Source organism: Nelumbo nucifera, chromosome 7, assembly GCF_055504915.1.
Source record: "Nelumbo nucifera cultivar China Antique chromosome 7, China Antique-T2T, whole genome shotgun sequence".
Classification (NCBI taxonomy): domain Eukaryota; kingdom Viridiplantae; phylum Streptophyta; class Magnoliopsida; order Proteales; family Nelumbonaceae; genus Nelumbo; species Nelumbo nucifera.
This window is the reverse complement of record NC_142655.1, coordinates 1,328,103-1,345,157: the sequence shown is the minus strand read 5'-3', so window position 1 is coordinate 1,345,157 and position 17,055 is coordinate 1,328,103.

Here is a 17,055-nt window from a genome sequence, read left to right as displayed (position 1 = left end):
CCTAATCTAGTCCAAGTCTTGGTTCCAGATAGAATACTACTTGCCAAATTTCAGAATGATCAACTGATATTTTATCAAGAGGTCTCATCATGTATACTTACTTGGGAGTTTCAGTTCTTGATCCAATCCACTCCAGGACCAGCTGAGATATAGTCTTAATTCTTAGGCATTGGATTGGCTAATCCTAACTTGGTCCAAATTGGGCTGTGGTTTGCTTTTTCTACTTGGCTGAGAAGGTCTGATAACAATCTAAACCCAACCCTGCTTTCCTCTTTTAAGGAAACCTGATTAACAATTGGGTTGGGCACTCCCAAACAGGAACCTGTCGACATGGTTCAAAGTATCAATACGTATCGTATGAAATGCTATATAATGGGAATTAGACAGATATCACATGTTTAAATAATTATATTAGGTGTGCATTAATGGTGGTAAGATGGGTATTGATTCATCATCATCCTCATCTAAGCCTTGTTCCAACTATATGGGATCAGCTACATGTATCCTGTTTCCCCATTTTGAAGATGGTAATTGATTCATCATCATCTTCATCTAAGCCTTGTTCCAACTATATGGGATCAGCTACATGTATCCTGTTTCCCCATTCCGAGGATGGGGATTGATTGAAACTGAAAACACTTTGAACCAGCTGCTGGTGCCGGATCCTTCTCTAGCACACTCAGTAACAACTAGCAAATTCTTTTGCCTTTTGGTTCTTGCCACTGTATACTTGGATTGATTTAGAAGTTAGAACACCCAACTTGTTTTTTCTTTTTTCTTTCAATCTTATTTATCTAAGTAGCCATTCTTTGAGCCTTTAATTTATAGCATTCCAGATACCTTATAGGCTATCAGAAAGGGATTGATCATTTGATTGGACAAATTATTAAACCAGTTGAGATTTATGAGCTGTGAGTCTGTGACCCACAGGAAGGCCCAGTCTTGTTGCTTTGAGAATGAAACAACCATATGTAGACTTTTTGCAAATAGAAACATCACAATTGGAGATGGCGTGTAGGATTCCCTAACAAGAATTATCAATGATGTGATGGCCATACCATTGATACTTTACTAGGGAGAAAAAAATGATAGCTTGTAAGTAGAAAAACTAGCAAATGGTATTTTTATTCTGCCAGCCTGTGGGCTGTTATGGAAACTGCAAGCAAAGGGGCTTTCTGCTAATTGGATATCTGATCCGGCTAATATATATAAAGCACTTTGTCCATATTAATGTCATATAGCACCAGGTATTCCACTATTTTTTTCTGTGGATATCCATCTGCAGCTCTGTAGATGTTCTTCCCAAATAACTCAGCATCTGCTACCAACAAAATGCTATCAATACAGCTTTCAACATGATTTATGGCTGCAAATCTCAAACATGTTTTGTACTTGTAATGTTGTCATTGGTGGGATCATACTGTTGAGATGAAATACATGCTGGAAGATATGTTGGTAGCAGATCCGGTCTCGTGAGAATGACTTTTCGTCTGCCAAGTATCAGAGGTTTTTACAAATATTTTAGGCCCATTTTGGGACACATCAAAAGCATGTAGAATTTGATGCCTATCAACAAACTTTGCTTCAAACGGTCCCATGCTCAAGATTTTTCAGTGTTTCCAAGATTTACAAATCAAGGGGATGTTCGCCAATGTGTGATTTTGTTTTCTAAAACAAAACAACTGCCATATCAGCAAAGCATTGTTTTGAGGAGTCTGAATCTGCTAGTAACAAATAATGCTAGGCATGTTGTAGGTTTCTACCACCTATCCACCACACCAAGAGTTTGCAAAAATTAATTTGTATATATACACCTTGTTCAAGTGTTGCAGGCAGGTGACATAAACCTCTGATCTACCTAGCATTGTTTGTTACTAGCAGATCCATTAAAAAAAAAAAAAAAAAAGAACTCATACCTATAGCATACACTCGTTAAATTTTGATCTTACATGTGGTGAAAATCCCTAAAATGAGACGTTTCAATCTGGAAATTTTTAAAAGATTTTGAACTTCACTGGAAGTTGATGCATTAATTTGGACTTTTTTTGGGTGAACCTAAACATAAAAATCAAAATTAAATGAGCACTCATTCAATGGCCCCTAGATGTACAACCTACCAGAGTTTAAATAATATGTACAATGTTTTATGGTCCATAAATACTTCTTTACTATTATAATTTCAGTTGGATGGTTTAACTGAACAATAAGGTTTAATCACTTGCTATTAAACAAAACAAAGATGCCAGTGCTCAAAGAAGCTTCAACCAGTGGCCTTCATTTTTTTAAGATGACTCTAAAGTTGTGTTTGGTTTGACAGAAATAAGAGAGAAACAAAAAAAATTGAGGAAAATAAGGGATTAACAAACATTGTTAAGAGCATTCCCTCAACTTTCAATTGATCTCTTATACATTTTCTATAAAACCAAACATAAACCAAGGGTTCGTTTGGTTTGCAGGAATAGAAGTCCGGAATCGGAATCGGAATCGGAATGAGCTATTCCGATTCCAACTGTTTAGTTGGGCGGAATCGGAATCCCATTCCCATTCCTGCTGGAATGGCATTCCCTCATTTGAGGGAATGGTCATTCCCTGCCCCTCCCTTGGGAATGGAATCCCATTCCTGCTGATTTTAATTCCCATTCCCATTCCTGTCTGAACCAAACAAACTATGGGAATGGACCATTCTGATTCCGATTCTGGAAGATTTTGACTTTGATTTTGATTCCGATTCTGTTTCCGATTCCAACTATGAACCAAACGGACCCTAAGATTCAAGGCTTGGTTTACTCAAGCTTTAGTAAACATTAATGTATCATCAATATATTGTTAATGTGTGATGGATAGGCTATGCACTTGTTAGCTTTTAGCAGTGTTGCACCAAGAACCTCCACCACTAGGACAAAAAGCGAGGAAAGAGGATTTGGTTGTCTTATTCTTCTAGATGCTTGGAAGAAACCCTTTGATGAGAGTCCGAATCAGCTGCCAATTAGATAAGTTCCAACACCCTCCCAACATGATCTGACACCACACATCTCATACATGGCAAGTAGCACTTTTATAGTGGGTCCCACTTATATGTTGGAAGGGTGTGAAACGCATTTTATTGGTAGAACTCCTTTGATGATCCACTCACCAAAAACGGCAAAACCAAAAGGGATACCGATAACACATGAAAATATTCTAAAAGTCCCCACTCTAACATGGCAATAAGCCTTCTCCAAATCTTTTTTACAAGTTAAGCATAAAACACTATTCCTCTAGCATAAAACCCCATCTAAAATTTGCCTTCTTTTCACTAATCTCATTTGAATAGGTCTTACCTCTTTACGCAACAATGCAATCACTTTATGTGTATGGGCTAGAAATTAAACTCATAGGCACAGTGTTTAACTCATCTGCCCCTACTTTATCGCTATTTAGTAATAAAATTATGAAAGTAGGATTAGCACCCTTCTCCTTGTGCTTCTTTCATTTCTACCTATCAATTGTCAATCAACTCAAAAAAAAAAATCTTTGTGCTCTAATCACATATTCTCAAATAGGCCATCTCAAAAATTTGAAGTAGCGGCTGCAAACATATACAATACATGCCAGGTTAGGGGTGTAACTTGGGCCCGGTTAGCCTATACCCAACCTAAAAAACAAGATTGGGTCATCTGAAGTTGACATTCAGGTTAGGATTACCACCCATTAAGACTTTTGGGCATTCTGAACCAACCCAAACCTGGCATGTCTTAGTCTTTAAATCCATGTGTATATATATTATACAAATAGATATATTTATATTATATAAAGTAAATACTTGTTTTATTTTGGTTTTGGTGCAGGTCATAAAAATTAAATCCAAGATATCATATATATTATATAGTTATTAATTATTATTTACTTGCACATATGCATAACATGTGTTCTTACACTAATATGTATGTATGCATACATGTATGTATACTTGTATATGTATGTATATATGTATACAATTATGCATATATCATTATTAATGCATGTATCTATTTACATGTATTTTAAAGAAAAAAAAGTATACTGTACTGTAAGTATCTTATACCAAAGTTCAAAATATCGATATGCTCAATACATCGGTAGGGGCGTATCGGGCTATATCAGTATTATTATTTTTTTTACTTTTTGTTATTTGTTTTATCAAAACCGGTTCAAGGGGGCTGGTTTAAGGCTCCTCCACCCCCTGAATTGGTCAAAACCCTGATACACCCTCTGTAGGGGTGTACCGTGGAGCTCCCGAAATGATACGTATCGGCCGATACATGTCAATACTTTGAACCTTGCCTTATATTCTTAATATATCGTAAATCATCATATGGGTTAAGGTTGACCCGAATTGGACTTTACCTGACTTGACTTGCAATCATCATATGGGTTAAGGTTTTCATAGGCATGTAGATTGCAAGACTGGATAAAAAAAAATCTGAAATCTGAAATTTGAAGCTCTCTCTCTCTCTCTCTCTCTTTTAATTTCAAAAATTTTAAATACTAAAGGCTCAGTTTGGAAGGAGTACAAATACAAATATGTAGAGTGCAAAACCTTGTATTCTGTATTATTTTGTATGTATTTGCACAGTACATATTTGTATATGTACTCCTTCCAAATGGAGCCAAAATAATAAAAACTAACTTCACAATCTTGCATCGTGGACTTACAATCTAATACCTCAAAATGAGCTGAATGCAACACTACCTCCACAAAAATGTGTGGAGCAGAATGAATTTGATCACCAATAAACCTAATCACAATGCAAGGATTTGAGATTGTTCATTTTTATCAATGTTTGGATGACACATAAAGGGCATTTGTGTCTTTTTAAATGGCACTTAATGGATAATTAATGGGCTGGTTAACAACAGGTACTGGGTTGACATGTCCTGAAAATTCAGATATTGAATTATCGCATTTTAAAGTTCATGATCTAAAGTGGCACTAAACCCAAAGTACAGGGTACTAATCAGGAATTTTTCCATTCATATTAGGGTTAACCTGTTGAAATTTGACAAGTTCCCAAACTAATTCAGCCCAAATTGCACCCTGTTTTAACCATCCATTGGGAAGATAGGCTACCTAGTAGGATCATACAAACTAAAGCCATTACTGAATTACAGCCTTTTTTTTTTGCACTCTTCAATTTGGTTTTTTATCAAACCAAATATAGCCTTAATGATTAGTATACCATTGAATCCGATGGTGCGCGATCTGGGCCAAATCGCCCTCATCAGAATCCATTCAAGGGTCTTTCGCCACGGGCCTCACACGGAGTCTCCCCTTCCCCCGTTCACACATGAAAAAAAAAAAAAACAATTTACTAGAACTTTTAAATCAAGTATTCTTTATCTCCTGTCTTAAAGTCTCATAAAATCTCTACTTACAAACATATTTCCTCGTACATTTTTCTTCAAACTATGAAACCTGAGAGGCTAATGTGAAACTGGCAATTATTATTACCACTAAAGGGTGCTCCAATTATCTCCTACATTTACATTTTACATCCATTCTCCCTACTAATTGTTAATGTCCTTTTAACTCTAGGGAAAATCTATGATACATCCCCTTGAATTTTGACGAATACCACCTGGACCTGATTTGTCGCTTCTTTTATGTTATGGGTTGTTTGGCCATAAGATTTTCCAATATTGTGTACTTCTGTTATCATAGTCGAATCCGTAATTCAATTGTCTTTACACTCATTTTTCAATGTTCGGTGTAGGAGGAAAGCACCTAATGTGATCCTTTAGTTATTTTGGTTATTTCAAAATTATTTATTTTTCAACTTAGATATTGATTTCATGCTAAATACTTAATTGAAATGTTTTTCATAATATAAGACTTGAAACGGCATTCTCGTGCTTGTCAATCTGACAAAGTATGAATGCAAACTGGGCTGGTTTCCAAGGATTACTCCAAATCCACTTCATCTCTCCTTTAACCAACATGAAAACAGAAACTTTATGACAACAGGATTTGTGTTATGGGGCTAAAGATCTGATCCGGAAACCTGGAGGAGATAATAAGAAATGAGGATACTTGTTGGAGATAGAAATGGCAGCAACTATGGAGAGAGGTCGAAGTGAAGGAGCTTTCTAGAAGGTGAACATGTGGAAAACTAAGTTGAAGGTTGAGACCAAAAGAATCTTGTTTGATCTGGGAAGGGCTAGAGGTAGGAACCTTTTGAAAATCAGAGAAGATAGGAGGGCGACAGTAATCCTAACTGATGCAGTTGTGTTGTGGTTGAAAGGATTTATTGATGGAGTAACCTACTCTATCAAGAAAGAAGGTTGGAGGAATTTTTTAGAAGTACACAGGAAGAGATTTGAAGTGGAGCTGAGAAGAAATGAGAGAGGATGGTTCATTGATATCACTGAGTTTTTTTGACAATAGGAGACAGATGGTATGTATTCCGGAAGGGAAGGAGGTTCAGGGATGGCTGGCTGTTGCAGACAAATTACAACAATACCTTTTACATGTTGATAGTGGCTTGAACAAGGTACAAAATGCAAACAAAAAGGAGTCTCATGAACATAATCTTTCGAACCAACTGGTAGTCGACGGAAGTGATGAAGTGCAAGAAACTACAAAATAGAGCTCGCCTCTTTGCGAAGAAGCAATTGCTAGTTCGATAGAGGTTAAAAGACTCTTGATTGAGGCGGAGAAAAGTATTTGGGAGATGAGAATGGTGTTAACAAATAATAAAGAAGTGAAGGATTGGAGAAAACTACTAGATACGGTGGTGTGCAATCTAGGAACAAAATTTGATATAGCCTTGAAGCCTTTCTCTAATAGGAAGGCAATCATCGATGTAGGTGAGGGAGAGTGGGACTTCACTACGTTCGAATCTGAACAGGGCTTGCTTCAGCTCCAAAATTGGAAGCCACTTTGTAATGAGATGGAACACACCACTGGAAGCTTCACGCTTAAATTGTTTGGTCTTCCGTTTCATCTTTGGAACGAGCAGAACCTGGAGAAAATAGTGAGGTTGATGGGAGGAGTTGTGGAGGAGATTAATCTTCAAGATTTCTACGCTGTTGAGGTGAAGATTGCAGGGGTGAAACCAGAATTGCTGCCTAGATCTGTTGAAGTGTTTTCTGAAGGTTTCTGGTATCGTGTCTGGTTGATTTCGGAAGTGGAAGCGAATCTTTGGGGAAGAAGAACCAAGGTTGAAGATGCTGATGTGGCGGGCTGGTATACACGCGGCTTACAATCGGTGGCAAGGAATAGTGGCGAGTAGAAAAGTCTTAATGGGAAGCTGAAAAGTCAGCAAACGAAAACCAAGAGTTAAGCAATATATTTAAGGCAAAGATTTCAAAAAAGTTTGAATTATTAGGAGCGAAAGAGGCTCGGGCTTCCTAAGCTAACGTGGCCAAGAGTGGTGGTGGGTCGATCAAGTGTAAACCGCAAACCGTTGGCTCTAAACCAACCAGGAATAGGCGCGGTTCACTACTTGGTGTGAAGACCAACCCACGTGATTTCTTAAGTGATCACGTGGGTCGGGGGAAGAAACATATGACTGTTAGGGTTGTTCATAAGAAGGCCCAACCCGACTAAACCAATCAACCTGGACCGATCCAACCCGAGTCGGCCGGGTTTTCATCAGCATTGGTCAGTTTTGGGTTGTACAAATTCATAAACCGATGGTTTGGGTCGGTTTTGGTTTTCTTGTGTGAAAACCGAAACCGACCCGAACCGAACAGACTTAGTTCCTACTTAACTAAAAACTGAAATATCTGAAAATATATATTCCAATATCTATATCTAAAAAATATATATTATGAAATATGTCAGATATATATTTCTAGAAAATATATATTCCAATATATTTGTATGTATATTTTTGTTTGTATATATATATATATATATATATATATATATATATATATATATATATATATATATATATATATATATATATATATTTCTAAAATACATATTTTAGTTTTAAATATATTTCCAGAAAACTAGGTGGCCATGGGGGGCATGGATGAACTTAGAGCCAAAACCGACCCAAATCGACTCAAACCGACTAGGTCGGTTTTGCTTAACACTGGGTCGGTTTTGGTTTCCATCTCGGGTAACCCGACCAGGTCGGGTCGATTGGAAAAACCTCAATAAACCGACCCGTGAACAGCCCTAATGACTGTAGACAGAACCTTCTGTCTATCTTCTTCTCCATTGAAAATAGCTGGGGTTGATTTCATTCAATCACGAAGGACCGATCTGGTTTAAGGCACCCTTTGCAAAGGGCTTCTCGCACAAATTGGGTGGCCTGAAGTATGGAGGAGGTTGTAGGAGAATAAGAGTCTTCAAGATTCGACGGGCCTAGGAAGTGTAGGGGAAAGGAACTTGCAGTTAGAAGAAGTGGAAGCCATGTTAAATCTGGAGAGGCAGAAAACGAATTTCATGTTGGCATGAAGGCTCAATCTGATAGAGAAGAGGAGGCCAACGTAGCTGAGTACAGACAAATGCATGGAGAGGGAAATTTTCGTTCACAACCAGAAGTTCCATTGCTAAACCAGAATGCTAGGAAAGTTATTTGTAAGGAAGTTTCTAAGGCTTCTCAGCAGCAAAATAGAATTACTTCAGTAAGGGGTAAACAGAAGGGTGAAGGGAGTAATCTTTGTGTTGTACAAGTGAAGGGAAAGCTATCAGTTCAGAACCAAGCCGAGAAAACAGAAAACATCCACAATCCAAAATAGGGAATGAAAGACTCTTTTATGAATCCCTATAATCCCACATGGAATCAGCAAAACTCAAGTATCTATACTCATTTGTTTTATGTTACTAATGATTGTTCTTTGTCTGTTGTACCAGATCCCATTCCCATTCCAGAGGATGAAACCCGTGTTGTAGAAGAGGGAACAAAAAGAGAATAGTAGAAGTGGAGAGGCTATTGAGAAAGGTGAAGGGGAAGAGGAGGTATTGGAAAGAAATGCAAGACTTTGGGAAATTTTTAAGAGGTTATTGGATGAGTTTGAGGAAAATAACATATAGAAGAAGATTGATGAGGGATATTGGAGGAGACAAATAAGGAAGAATGATCCAATAAGCAAAATGTATAGGAGGTGAATAGTGAGGATTCTGTGGCAGCCTTTGTGGGGAAACTTGGGTGTAACTTGAAAGATCCAAATGATCTCAAGATTGTTCTGCAAAAGGAGGGGAGAGAAGGAATCCAAATGATCTCAAGATTGTTCTGAAAGATTGATGAGGGATATTGGAGCAGACAAGAATGCAAGTGTCAAAGGGGAAAGAAGGAAGGGGGTTAAGTAATGATTTACTGGAATTAAGGGGGGGGAAATGATAAGAGAACAAAATGAAAATTGTCAGTTGGAATGTTAAAGGGTTGGGAAGTGCTAGAAAGAGGGTAGTAATTAAAGAGGCAATTAAAAAGATAAACCCAGATATAGTTATGCTACAGGAGTCTAAGAGAGTAGATTTTGATGGTAGGTGGGCTAGGAGCATTTGGAGAACTAGGGGGTCAGTTATGTTACCTCACCTTCTTGGAGGTCTATAGGGGGTATAACAACATTATGGAAGAATGAGGTTTGCATAGCAATGGAGGAGTTGATAAGCCAATTTTTAGTTTCATTGAAATTTAAGCAAGTGGATGATGGTTTTAAATGGGTGTTGACAAATGTTTACAGGCCCAATGATTATAGAGAGAGAAAGAGGAGGAATCTATGGGAAAAGTTGGGGGATATAAGGGGATTGTGGGATGGACCTTGGTGTTTAGGAGGTGATTTCAATGTTATTAGGTTTTCAGAAGAAACAAATAATCCTAAACAGAGGGTGACTAAAAGTATGAGAAAATTTAATCAATTTGTGGAGGTTCTTGAACTCAAAGAGATTCCGTTGGCGCGTAGTAACTATACATGGTCCAACCTACAAGTGAATCCCATCTGCTCTAAGCTGGATAGATTTCTTTTTTCAGTGGATTGGGAGGAACATTTGGGTAGTTTGACTTCTAAAGCACTTCCAAGGGTAACTTCAGACCATTGGCCTATTATGATTGGTGAGGAAGAGTTGGAAAATACAGGGCATGCCCCGTTCATATTTGAAAATAGGTGGCTACACCACCCGGGTTTTATTAATAAAATCAAGGATAGGTGGATAGAGAGTGATCCTATAGTAAAATGGAATAGGATGAGGTTCCATAAGAATCTACAATTCTTGAAGGGTAAAATTAAGGAATTGAATGATTTAAAATTTGGGAGGTTAGAAAAAAGAAAGCAAGTTGTGATCATCTAACTAGAAGATTTGGATGTGAAGAAGGAGAGGGGTTGTATTACACAGGAGGACAAATAACAAAGATGGAAATTGCGAAAACAATTGGAGGATGACCTATTCAAAGAAGAAATTAATCGGAAACAAAAGTCAAGGTTTAAATGGTTGAAGGAGGGGGATAGGAATACTAAATTCATTCATGTTTTGGCAAGTGGAAGAATATCTCAAATTTGTAAGTGGAGGGGATCACTCTATCTAATCAATGTGAGATTGCTAAGGCGTTTGCAAATCAGATCTATTTATAGAAAACCCTTAAGTAATAGGGTGTGAATTGAGGGTATAGAATGGTCTAACCTAAGCTTAGAAGATAGAGAATGGTTGGAGAGAAAATTTGAGGTAAAATAAGTAAATGAGGCAGTGTTTTCCATGGATAGGTCAAAGGCTCCAGGTCTATATGGTTTTACGATGGCATTTTATTAGAACTGTTGGGAGATTTTGAAAGAGGATTTAATGCTGGTCTTTGATGAGTTCCACAGAAGATGAGTGGATTAATCCGGGTTTGAATTCCACATTCGTTGCCTTGGTTCCCAAGAAGAGAGAAGCAATACATCCAAGGGATTATAGACCAATCAGTTTAGTTAATAGTCTGTATAAGATCATTGTGAAGGTTTTGTCCCTTAGGATTAGACAGGTGCTCAATACCATTATTTCAAATAACCAATGAGCTTTTGTGAGAAAAGGGCAAATAATCGATCAAATACTTATAGCAAATGAGAGTGTGGAGGACTTCAAGAAGTCAAGGAAAAAGGGTGTGGTTTGTAAGCTAGATTTGGAAAATGCTTATGATTTGGTAGACAGGTCCTTTATGTTAGAGGTAATGACCAACTTTGGGTTTGGAGATAAATGGTGCAGGTGAGTTTTGGGGTGTATTAGGACTTTCTACTATATTTTGGTGAATGGAACGGTGGTGGACTTCTTTTCAGCCTTGAGGGGAATAAGACAAGGAGACCCCCTTTCTCCTTTCTTTCTTATTCACTTTGGTTGTTGAAGTCTTAGGGAGATTGATCTCTAGGGTAGACTCTAGAAGTCTAATCAAGGGGTGGAGAGTTTGCAAGGAGAACATACCACTCACACATTTGTAGTTTGCAGATGATACGATTCTCTTCTGTGAGGGAGGGGACATGAATTGGATTAGGCATTTGAAACTTACAGTACAACTCTTTGAGCAAATGTCGAATATGAAAGTAAACTTTGATAAAAGTTGTGTTGTAGGTGTGAATATGGGGGAAAGTGAGATCCTTGCGTGTGCAAACATTTTGGATAGTAAAGTGTCAAAATGGCCTTTAATTTATCTTGGTCTTCCCCTAAGAGATAATCCTCAAAAATGAAGTTTTTGAATTTCAGTAGTGGAGAGGTTTGAAAAGAGACTTGCATCTTGGAATAAAAAATATCTATCTCTTGGAAGAAGAATCACCTCAATTAGGTATACTCTAACTAACTTGCCCAGTTATTACCTTTCAGTTTTTAAGGTGCTTGTAAGGTGGCTAGCAAATTGGAAAAGCTAATGAGAGATTTCCTGTGGGAGCCAGAGGGGGAGAAAAATGAGCATAGAGTTACATGGGAGATGGTGTGTAGGAGTAAGCAAGATGGAGGGCTAGGCATTGGGAACCTAAGGAAGAGGAACTTGGCTTTACTAGGGAAATGGCCGTGGAGATTTTCATTGGATAAGGAAAAATTGTGGGCTAAGATAATTTATAGTATTCGTGGGCTTGTAGGAAATAGTTGGTACTCTAGGATTCTAGCTATGGTTACAAGAGCATCACCTTGGAAATCAATCCAAGCTATTTTGCCTCTATTTTCTCTTTGGATTAGGTATGATTTACACTCGGGTAACCTCATCAAGTTTTGGAAACATGTATGAATTGGGGAGTCTCCTTTGAAAGACCAATTTTTGTCTCTTTTTGCAATCTCCACTTTAAAAAATGAACCAATTGCCACATTCGTTGTTCCCTCAAATTCAAATTCTAGGTTTGGTTGAAACTTGGGCTTGAGAAGAGCACTCAAGGATACAGAATTGGATAGTAGCTCAACTCGCTTGTCCATCCTTGATGGGATTTTCTTGGAGCCTACAAAAACATATTGTAAGATTTGGACTATGTCTCCCTCCGGATCCTTTACTTGTGCTTCCTTCTTTAAGGCCCTAATACAACCAAAAATTCCTATTGGCTTGTCATTCCCTATCAATGAAGTGTGGTGTCAACTTATACCTCCGAGGGTTGGGAGTTTCTGTTGGGAAGCTTTCTTGGAGAGAGTTAACACAGGTGATTTACTTCAAAGAAAAATACCCAATACCTATTTATCTTCACACTGGTGTGTTCTTTGCAAAGCTGCTGGTGAGTCTGTTTATTGCTTATTAATATCCCATGTTTTGGAAAAAAATATTTGGGAATGGTTTACTTCTTTGTTTGGGTGCAGGTGGATCTCCCCAACTAATGTGCAAAGCTTGTTTTCCTCTTCCTCTCTTGATTGTTCAACAAAAAGATCATGAATCAAGTGAGATGTGTGAAGAGTTGTTGCTTGTTGGACAATATGGGAAGAAAGAAATTCAATGATCTTTTTAGAAAATGAGAGAGGTTTGGAAACTATGCTAGAAGTGATTCATATAAGGGTGATACATTGGCTGAAGACAATGGATGAGTTCACTGATTTTTCAACAGATGATATGTTAAGAAAATGGAAAGAAATTGCCAGTGCAGTCTCAAGCAAGAAGACCTTGAATCTCACATGGAACCCTCCACCTCTTGGTTTTATCAAACTAAATTTTGATGGCAGTAGCATAGGGAATCCAGGGCCTTCGGGTATTGGGGGGGTATACTAAGAGATGAGAAAAGTAATGTAATAGCTATGTTATCTGATCCAATTGGAGTGGGGAACTCTTTGAAGGCTGAGGTGTTAGCAGCTTTGGAAGGGGTACAAAGGGTCAAAGACCTTAACGTCAATAAATTGATTATAGAGAGAGATTTCGTGATTGTAGTGGACTGATTAAAAGAAGACACCTATAAGATGTGGAGCTACAGTAATGAAAAGAGAAAATTCAAATGTCTGATCAATGATATGGAAGTTCAGTGTACTTGGGTAAAGAGAAACACCAACTCCTTTGCTGATGGATTAGCTAGGCAAGGGGTTAATAGGGTTTCTGGGTTCTAGGCTCAGTTGTAATTGTGTTTTTATCAGTTTGGGTGCATTCCCAACTTTGGGGAGTTAAGATACCTTAGCTCCTATTCTTTGTAAGTTTAATACCATTTAATGAAATCTGTGGTTATTGATAAAAAATATATTTTTCATAATATATATATATATATATAATTAAGTTTAAAGCCTAATGCTTAAAAGAAAATTATTTTTTATTATTTCATATGCAATGAACCATAAAATGTATAAATAAGTTTTAGATTTTGGTGAATTACTATAACTTGATTTTTATCTCCCATAAAAAGTGCCTTTAGAATTAGCCCATGCATCACACGAATCACTGCTAGTATTTTATTATTTTTTAACAAGTCATTTAGTTCAACTAGTTTTTTGGTCATATTCAGTTCAACCACTTTGCCGTTATCGAACGAACAGTTTCTTCGAATAGGTTAGACTTGGATATACCTCATATTGGTCCCGCATTGTTTGTAATTGTAAGGCAAACAAATCCAAAAAACTCCCAATATATCAAAAACCACATTCGCTACAATATTGTCATAGTGCTATGCTAAAACCACTAAATAAAAGAGTTCGGATCAGCTAAGCACTCCTTGCTGTTTAGCATACTATGGGGCCAATTATAACAAAACAAATCAGTTCAATGCATTCAGGTTTATTCCTCCCATGTGCAAGTCTTTGTCATCAAAATTGACAGGAGTGTTCCAATTTTTTTACATTTATTTTCTTGCTTTCTGTCGCTCATGTCCTAACCTTCTCCTTCCTCCCTCCCCTTTTTCTCTCCCACCTCCACCCTCTACCCCCTCTCTACCGATTAGTTTCAATAGTCCTCGCTAGTAACCTTCAACTTCCACCATCGTCTCTCTCTCCTTGTTCTCTTCGTCTTACTCTACCACAATGACATTGTTGTGGTATCAATGCAAATTTGAGCACCTTATACACCCAGCGACAACACCACGAACCGGGTAAGATGCACAACCTTCCAACTTTGTTAATAGCCCAAGCTCTGCTTTTTGGTTATCGGTTTGTTGGCTATCAGAAATCGATTTAAGAATGTTTTCAAGAAGCAAATCTTAGAGTTTCAAGATTTGCCCCTAAACATGAAAATGGAGTGACAACCTTCTATTGTTTTTTTTTTTTTTTTTTTTTTTAAGAAATGAACTTACCAAATTCAAGGCAAGATGGTTTTTTTCATAGTTAAAGGAAGAATGTCCTCAAAATCTGCTATATTTCATTTTTTTTTCTTTAATGAACCACTAAAAACAGTTTATATCAAAATATAATTAATTCCATTTATGAACATATACATAAAAGCAAATCCCCTTAGTTGGAATTTAGCAAGAGAGCACTGGCATGTTCTAGGCAATAGAAGAGAGGGTTTAGGGCGGAAGAAAAACAAAACAAAATAAAACAAATATAAAAATGGCAAATTTCTTAAAATACCTCTATGGTTTAGGAAATTGACTAACTATGCCATTACTATTTACATAGAGTACCCTTAATTTTTTTTACAATTGTCTAAAACCCCCTTACTGTTAACTTTCTGTCACACTCTGTTCACATGTGACTGATATATTTTTTAAAATTCCTAAAGTACCCTTTCTTGCATCTTCTCTAAAGATAATTTTTATCCCAATTTCTCCACATAGCTCTAGGTATAGATTTATCAGGGAAAAGTGATGCATTACAATGATGCAGAATCCATAACAATGCTCTCATGATTGTTGTGCGGGGTAAAGATTTGTTGGCAATAAAACCCATTGCTCTGAGTACATATTTATTGGATGAGAATCATCTCCAGATTTTATTTTGCCTTGGTCGTAGTTATGGAGAGGGAAGGAGGATCCAACGGGTTCCTGTTACTAGGGGTGTTTACATTAAATGTCAAATCAATCAAACCGACACGACCCAACCCAAGTTTGTCGTTTTTTCAAAATCTTGGTCAGTTTTGGTTTGTATGAAAAAATAAACTGACAACTCGGTTCAGTCTCGGTTTTCATGTATGAAAATCGAAGCAAAATCGAACCAAACCGATCCTATATTTTTAAGTAATTATTAATTAGTCCCTACCCTATATGTTAAATGTTGATATATTTTATTTGTATTTTGTTTGTACTTTAAAAAAATTAGTTATTTATGATAAAAACTAAAAATATAAAACCAATACAAATATAATACAATGGTACAATATTTAATTCATTTTTGTATAAATTTAAATGTATATTGACAAAAAAAACAGTTTTGCATAAAAACTAAAAAGAAATAAACTTAAATATAAATAGATATTTAGATATAAATATTTTAGTTTAAAATATATATAAAAACCGACTAAACCAACAAACCGACCCTTCATATTTGAGTCGATTTTGCTTCAGGGTCAATCGGTTTTAGTTTAGTCAGTGAATAAATCGATTAGGTCAATTTAGTTGAAAAAAAAAACTCAAACCAACTCAACCTAACCCGTAAAGACCCCTACCTGTTACTATTCCATTTTCGGGATCCAGCCTCTCTCGCCAACTTGCAAGCACGAGCCACTGTTATATTAAAATGCATGTCAATATAATAAGATCACATCTGTTTGTGTTAGGTTAGACACTCAGTTTGGTGAGTGTGAGAGTGAACTACGGAGACATGGTCCTGGTCATTGACTGACTGACTCTGATTGGGTTTCAATAACTTGGTTACCATTACCGGTTCATGTCAGTGCCAAATAATTGTAGATGGATAACATGCGCAGGCAAGGAATACATGGTATAATTTGTTTTAGGAAGACAAATAATGAATGAGAAGATGGAGCTTTGACTGATGATGAATAGGTAGTAGTGATGAGGGCGGATTTGCCCCTCCAATGATGTTGTGACATATGGTATCTCAGAACAAGTAAGTGATACCCGGAACCACTTAGGCAACAACTTGTTTTAGCCAAGACGATGGTGTCCTACCTGGCGGCCTGGCCCAGACACCGAACTGGCGGCGTAACCTAGACGTGAACTGGCGGCCTAGCCCAGGCGCGAACTGGCAACATGGCCCAGGCGCAACCTTGCGGCCTAGCCCAGACGCGACCTAACTAGTAGGATAACAGCTCAGCTTGACATGCCAAGTCCGCAACGAATCGAGCTTGGATAACCAGACCACCTCGGGACAAGTCTACCTCGGTGCAAGGTCACATCAGGACCACCTCGGTCCCAAGGCACTTCGGCATTCATATCAGGTCAGATCTAAAGAGCATGAGCTCAGGCAATGCTGACCGACCACCGCATGGCAACCTCGAGGATCTCGTCACCGTACTCCGCGTCTTACGGGATCATACCTTGTAACGACTAATATTATCTCCCCACTCCCTGATTCAGGCGGAAATGGTCAACCTTACTGGTTGGTAGCGTTATCCCCAATTAACACAGAAACGGATCATGTCGCAGCGAGAATTCCGGAACTACTCCACCGAACCTGCAAGGACTCTATTATATAAAGGCTTAACCCCCTGGGGGTGAGGAGGCGCGTAATCTCTGCTCTCTAGCTCTCTCACAATCTAATATCATTTTCAGCTCACAACCAAGTGCTAACTTAAGCATCGGAGCGACCCCGCCGGGTAAACACCACCGGGT